Here is a 7,780-nt window from a genome sequence, read left to right on the forward strand (position 1 = left end):
GGTTGACCATGGTGCAAGTGGTGACGCCTAAGGAGCTGCGCGGTGGTGCATGGTGCTGCTGGAACGGCCGTGTGGCGTGCTACTACTGCGGCGACTAGGTGCTACAACGAGCGACGACTCCTGCGACACGCAATGCTCGAAGTTGTGAGACCATGGGACGGCTGGTTGGGTGAGCCGGTGACGCACGCAAGGGCCGGCGTCCAGCGTTGAGTGCGGGAGGAGTAAACGATCTCCTTATTTTCTGGGGTCAAGTACGACCTTCAAAGTCACCGAGGCTTTCACCTTGGTACCATTGCCATCGATGGAGGGCATGACAAAGACGGAAATGTGCTCGGCAGCGTCCTTCGAAACTCCCGACGGGTACACGTCTATGGCCCAATCGTAGCCCCCTACGTGGAAACTACCAGATCGGATGTAGTGTCTAACACCATGCGTCTTCCTAACCGAGCTCAAGTTTTCGATGGTGAACTCATGTGTGCCGATCATTACCGCCGACGGGTTATACCTCGACGTGATCCTCGTCGTCGTCTCTCTACTGCTGCCGGTCACGGTGCCGGTGCCGCCACCCATGGATGAAGTAGATGGGAGAGACCTAAGGAGAGACACCGCGCCTCTGTCTACTTTCTTCGATACGTCGGTTATAAAAGATGGGCATGCTTTGTCGAGTTTCTTGTACTCCTCGGTGGCCTCCACGGCGTCGTACACGTCGGGGTCAGATGACATGAACTCAATGCAGGCTGCCTCAAGCTGCCAGCAGCTGTGCCTGCCGTACACGAGCATGAGCATGGCTCTCGGACAATATCTTCTCGCACATGAGCCTCAGCCTTTCGAGGTCGTACAGATCGGCGGCCACCAGCAGGTCGCGTGCCGTGGTCACATTCGCATGGCATGCCCCAGCTTCCTTGGGTTCAGGAAGCTCGTCGGTGTAGATGAAGTGGAGCATGGCCTGGAACGTCGACGCGCTCATGTCGTCGATTCGCAGGCTCCGCATGGCCTTCTCCTTCATGTCGTCGCCACGGAAGAACTGGCGGCGAAGACCGGCGACCGTGCGGCGAGCACGAGCTTGTGTGCCTGGATTCTGGCGTCGTCAATGGTGAAGGTGAATGTCACGTCCGGCCGCCACATCTCCTCCCAGAGCCTGTGGATGTCCTGGGAGAGGCTCGGCGGCGGCGGCACGGCGACCGTGTACTTCCTCGTGGCCCCCTCGGCGGACTCCTCCTCCTTGAGGACGTCGACGACGCAGTGCACGGTGAGGCAGTCGTCCATGACGTAGCGCTCCTCGTGCCGCACGAACGAATCGGGGACGGTGAGCTCCCAGGCGAAGGCGCTCCTGGACCAGGCGGGGAAGGTGTGTGCCTCCGCGCTCCGCCACTCGGCGGCCAGCCAGCGGCCGGAGCCGGCGGGGTCGTCGATCCGGACGCTGGCGGCGGCGACAACTGCCTCGTCGCTTTCATTCCGGAACAGCTCCAGGGCGATGGACGCCAGGGTCACGCCTCGCGCTCGCGCGGGGTTCGCGGTGAAGCGGCAGACGAGGGCCCAGGAGAAGCCGCCGGCGTCGAAGGTGCGGGACCTGACGGTGTTGCGGACGCCGAGCTTGCTCCGCGTGCTGTAGCCCAATATGTCGAGCTGGTGCGCGCCACGGGCGACGGCCGACCTGTGCGTCGACGCCGTCTTGTGCGGCTGCGGCGTCGCCATGGCCGTGTCTGTCCTTCGAGTTGCTTGCTCCTGCGGGATCGATCGGTTGCATATATGAGGGAGGACGAGGAAGACGAGGCTCCTTTCTGAGTTGTAGCCGGAGACGGAACGTGTTGGGCTTCGGTTTAGGAGTCTTTTCTGCCGTACGCCGTCATGTATTTTTTCCGTGTGAGATAATCACCCACAAGAAAGAACCACAAGTTTATTCCACATTCAGCACAGAACCACGACAAATTTTGTTTTCATTTTCTTGAAAAAAGGTCACATCTATTATAAAAATTCACCAGAAGTACAAAATATCTCGAACGTAATGAAAATTATATTAGGGTCTATGGACCACTGAACGACCATTGCCACCATGAGAACAAGCTGTTAACTCACCGTTATGGCCGCTCCCATACCGGAGCCTAACCGACCTTCCCGACAATAGTCGGGAAGTCTTTATGCAGGTGCCCCTAAGGACCAGCGCCTCCAAGCCCTAATCGTCATTGTTAAATCCTTAAATCATTCTGAATAACCTGATACCAAATGTTATCGTTGCATGCGCATGACAAAAAACTCTAACCTCGCTGCTCTGGCGAGAACCACGACAAGTTTATAAGCGCATAACTCAGACACATTTAGTACGGATTTACAAATCTCATTTGGTTTGTTTTAATATAACATTTTAAACTTTGACTTGGTTTATCGAGAAAATATCAACATCTGCATTATCAAACTAATATCAGAAAATTTAACGTGAAGTGTATCTTTTATACTGTATTGATATTTTCCCCGATAAGCTTAGTCACACTGAAACAACTTTGCATAAGACAAAACAAATGAACTTTGTAAACCCGACCCAAAGGGAGTAACACGGTGTGAACCCTACGGGAACATATGGTTGTTACATCCTAAAATTCTAAATTTTGAAATGTTAAGTAATTAAATAATAATAATTTTTTACTTTGATGTTGTTTGAATTTGAGCCGAATCTGAAACCCTTGGAGTTTATAGAATATTCAAATGAGAGGTAAAAGGACTTCTGGTGATTTGTTGGAGAAGCGTCGGAACCGGTAGCGGGGGCGATGGCGAGGCCGGATGCCCGAATCTGGCACTGGGCCACTGCGGCGTGCGCTGTAGGCAGGCGGGCGGCAGTGCGGTGGGAGGTGGGAGGAAGAAGGAAGGGAAGTGAAAGGAAACAACAGTTGGCGGTTGGTGCGTAGCTGGCAATATACATTTCCTGTAGGTGGAGATGTATATTTGCACCACGAAGTGTTGTAGTTTACATCTCTGGGAGGCTGTAATCTTTTTGCATCTACATGATCTGTTGGAGAAGTGTTTTGGGCTCTGTAGATGCAAAATTTAGGTATTTTTATATCTATATTTTTTATTGGAGATGCTCTTAAAAGCATGTGTGATGGACCCCCCTATCGCACAACATCGCAAGGTGGCGGTTTGAAATTTCGGTGTAACGGGATATTTAAACCATGTGCGATGATACAATCTACACTAGTGGATGACCCGCCCTTAAGTCTTGCAAGTGTCCGGACCATTTTGCCCGACTATTTGCGGGCGATTTGGCGATCCGTGTTGAAGATGTCATAATAAACATATGTCTGATATAGTGAGCAACAAACTGTGTAGTAATATCGAAAGTGCTATTCTATGCTCGAGCACAGATGCTATCGGTATCCTACCCGCACGAGAACCTCGGGATTGACAATCCCACGTGTATAGGCCAAGGTATTGCTATCGTATACTCCTATGTTTTAATGAACAGTTCGAGTGGCCCACGTCTGGCATAACGGGCTTGCTACCACGATTCTGGACCATCACTGCGTGGATTCTGGACCAACGTCGGGTGTTGTGTCATTTATTGCGCCCCCACCACCGCAGCTGGACACAAATCTTCTCCACCACGATTCATTCATCCGCATCTGACGAGACTTCATCCAGCAGCTTGTGTGAGTTGGATCTCATTTTGTAATGCCAAGACTCTGAGAGAAATAGAAACGTAGGAGCCATGGCGAGAACTGCCCTGTAGCCTTCAGATTTGTTTTCACTCAGAACGGGCAATTGCTCAACTACTGCATGCGTAGGGGGAGGAGTGACTACCCTGCTGCTTATGTATATGCTGCCCTGCTTTCCCCGCCCTCACAGTTTGAATTTCAAATGGGATCGGCAGAGCACTGGGCGCGCGGTCTCACAGCCGCGTAAACTTGTCCACACTGCACATAGCTAGGTGTCAAGCATTCAACTGCATGACCCAGCGCAAAATAGGCAAAACATAGCCAGGTTACCCCAAACTTCAAATTCAGTCAACATAAAGCCATGTTTTGCAATGGCCACTCTAATTCTCATAATATCTATTAAATATGTATAGCAGTCTGTACGCATATGCTGATGCTTACAAAAATTCCTGATGCAATATCATATCCCTGGGAATTTCAGTCTTGAATAGCTTACTGTGACAAAATTCAGAAAGCATGGCCATAGCCCATAATGTCAGAAAATTCATGAAAAAAGACAGCATCCTATCAGCGCACGTACATTGCGCATACCATCTTAAATTCAGTCAAAAACATTCATGCAGATAAGTTTCCCTCTTATTCCCAAACAAGGCATTTCGGCAATTGCTACGACTAACAACTAGCCGTACACTCGGGGAACATGAAACAGGATGAGTTCTACATATGGAATAACCTCCCCCCCCCCCCCCCCCCCACCCACCCACCCACCACACACACACACATTTAGCATAGTCTTTATAAAAACAGACTTTCGGGAGCCACTGATCACATGGCGTTCATCCGGAGATCACCCACTCTGTGGCACTTGTTTATCCTGTGACCTTCGGTGCCACGATCTTTACCTAGCTGGTTTGCGGACAGGCTTTGGAATGTCACCCCGGTCCGGGCAGGTTGTCCTCTTGTGCCCCTTAATATTCAGTTCAGAAGGGCACTAGTGGGCAATCGTTGGGAAGAATGGCTCCGTCTAGTAAGTAGACTGATGGAGGTTTAGCTTTCTCAACAACCCGATGAATTACGCTGGAAGCTTACTAGGTCTGGAGTATTTACAGTTAAATCAATGTATGTTGATGTTATCAATTCAAGCTCGATTCCTAGTTCCAAACATGTTTGGGCTGTCAAAGTTCCTTTGAAACTTAAAGTGTTTATGTGGTTTGTTCATAAACAAGTTATTTTAACCAAGGACAACTTGACAAAGCGTAATTGGACAGGATCTACTAGATGTAGTTTCTGTGATCGGGATGAGACGATCAAACACCTTTTTCTTGATTGTCCGCTAGCCAAAGTTTTACGGCGGACGGTCCATATTGCTTTTAATATTACTCCACCGAGTTCCGTCAACACGTTATTTGGAACGTGGCTTAACAGGATAGAGCCCGAGTTAGCGAGACATATTCGCATAGGAGTTTGCGCCTTGTTGTGGGCTCTCTGGAATTGCATAAATGATTTGGTTTTTAACAGGACAATACGCATTCATTTTTTGCAGGTTATTTTCCGAGCCACGGCGTTGATCCGTTCTTGGTCGCTACTCACTCCGACGGAGGCGAGGGAGCGTTTGGTTACTGGATCTATCCGCTGAGAGATGGTAGCTCGGGATATTTTCAACCGGTTTGGATGGCGGTCATGTAATAGGATAGGCAATTAGTTTACCTATCTCTCTCTTTTGCCAGCCGGTTGTGGCGTCCTTTATTTGGCTAGTTTGTCTTCTAGCCTTTTTGGCTCTGTGTGAGCTCTTTTTTTATTATCTTTTGGAGTTATTAAGACCTTATTGGAACCTATTTATTTGTTTAATAAGATGGCCGTATGCATCGTTTTGATGCAGAGGCTGGAGAGTCCCCCTTTTCGAAAAAAAATATAGCGCAAAACCTTGTCCGTTTGCTAAGGCCCTCGTATGGTGCTTTCTCCCGGCTAGTTGTTGGGCGCCCCATCTCTTTCCGCTTCTTTGGTGCCAACAATCCAACAAGCCTATTCCCATTCTCATTTGCTGAATTAGCATCATCGTTCAAAGCCCCAATAGTTGCATCTCCGCTAGCATTAGCAATTGCCATTTGCACCAGCAGCTGATTGATGACATCTCCATTTTCAGCTATCATGTCCTCCAATCCTAGCCCATCCCTAACTTCAGCAAAAGGCTGCATCTCTATCATGCAGTTCTTTATGAGACATGAACCCTTCTCCCAAGAGTAGAGATTGTAAAAATTGTACGCCTCGTCGAGTGTATCAAAGCTTGTACCCAGGGCAGGCACGATTACATTTTCACACGGTTTGTCAACGAATCCACGAATTGCTTTCTCAAGGGCGCTGGGCTGCCCAGGGCAGGGCGTCCATCCTGGAGCAGCAGCTCCAATTCTCACCCTGCGTCTCATAAAAATTCAAACTGTCACAAACATCTTTTCGGGAAAAAACAACAACAACACGGATGATGTTTTTCTCATGTACACATTCATTGGTTTGACACTTTCTTTTGTCCTCTGATTCCATCTCACTCAAATCAGGCAAACATTATGGAATCCAAACATCTATACGCAAGAGATTACGTTACAGGCCATACTAAATTTCTTGGGTTTTAGTATTTAAGTTTGTAATTACAAGTTTGCCACCTAAATTGTGCTATTTAATCACTCATATCGGTAACCAGTATCAATAAAACCAACCCACATTGCTATTTTTTTCATTGTTCATCATGTGATTGGTGCTAGTGTATTCATTACTGGTTAGGAGGAAAAGCAAATCAGGCTTTCCACAGAAGCTACTTACCTTTTCTAATTTCATCACGATTTCATTATTCGAAAATAATATAACAGAAATCCTTTCCCAAAACAACCCAGAAGATGCTTTTCTCTTTACATTCATTTGACATTGGCACCTCATATGGTCTCTATTTTCCTTACGAGACACACCCGCCATGAATGTGTACACCTGAAGTCTGTAATCAAAAGTTTCCAACTGAATTGTGCTATATTGGAATCCAGTATGCAGAATAAACCAACCAACTTTTTTGTATTGCTTTTTATGACCATCTACTGTGTGCTAGTAGTTCCATCACTACCTAGGAAGGAACCACACAAGGTTTTCGCAAATTAATCGAAAAAGGCTTTCGCCCCGCTTTATATATAAAGCCACAACCAACTTACAACGAGTGATACAACACCACACGCACCCAAGGCAAGGTACAAAGATGCTAAGAAGCAGCTAACACTCCCACAACAAATCCAAGTAAACAATAGATAGACACTAAGCCTCACTAGGAAGTCGAGGGAGCACTCAAACGGGAACAAGCCACCGAGAAGAGACCAAGCTACCCGCTGTCGATCTAGCTATGAGCCCCAAGGCGATGCCTTCAAGAAGGATACGCTACCGAAGTGCCACCACCACCTGATCCAGAGGATCACGATTTTCATCCGGGGCACCTTGGAGGCCATGGAGTAACCACGACGGAGCCTTCAAGAAGATCACGACGTCCACGGACAACGCCTCCGCCGGCCTAGGAATGCCAGGCAGGGTATTCACCCAGGTAAACACACTCCGACTCCGAACAGGTTGCGGCCAGTCCTGGAGACAGACGCCGCATCACAGCCACCAATCGACAAGCACCAGCCGCCATGCCGCCCACACGACCATGGAGACTAGCCCACACCTGAGCCGCGAGCTCCGCCCACGAGCACGCCGCTCCCGCCACCAAGGCCGCCGCCCTGCATCCCGACTCTCCAGACACCAACAAATGGACGGACTTGGAACCGACCGGCAAAACCCTAGCATAGCAGAGCCGCCGATGACTGGACTGCCCCGAACAGCGATCTGAAGCTCGGAAGCGCTAGGTAGGGGAAATGAGGAGAAGAGGAGCGGAGCATGTCCGGACCAGCGGCCCCTGCGCCGGTGACGGGTAGAGAGACCACCCATCCCCCCTGCAACCTCCCCACACGTCACCCCTGACGCCCCACCACGGCCTCCCGCAGCTCCACGCGGGGCAACATCAGTCACCCGTCCACTGGCGAGGGCCGCCGGCCCGTCCGCACCCAGCCGCCAAAGAGGGCCTCCAGAGCGCCCATCCACCAAGGGACCACCGCACCATCGGC

At 49.7% G+C, this 7,780-nt stretch overlaps 1 pseudogene; it reads right to left on the reverse strand.

The window, feature by feature from the left end:
* Positions 1-234: 234 nt before the first annotated feature.
* On the reverse strand, positions 235-1,695 carry LOC109749067 (BTB/POZ and MATH domain-containing protein 1-like; annotated as a pseudogene).
* Positions 1,696-7,780: the final 6,085 nt, after the last annotated feature.

This window comes from Aegilops tauschii, chromosome 7, assembly GCF_002575655.3.
Source record: "Aegilops tauschii subsp. strangulata cultivar AL8/78 chromosome 7, Aet v6.0, whole genome shotgun sequence".
Lineage (NCBI taxonomy): Eukaryota > Viridiplantae > Streptophyta > Magnoliopsida > Poales > Poaceae > Aegilops > Aegilops tauschii.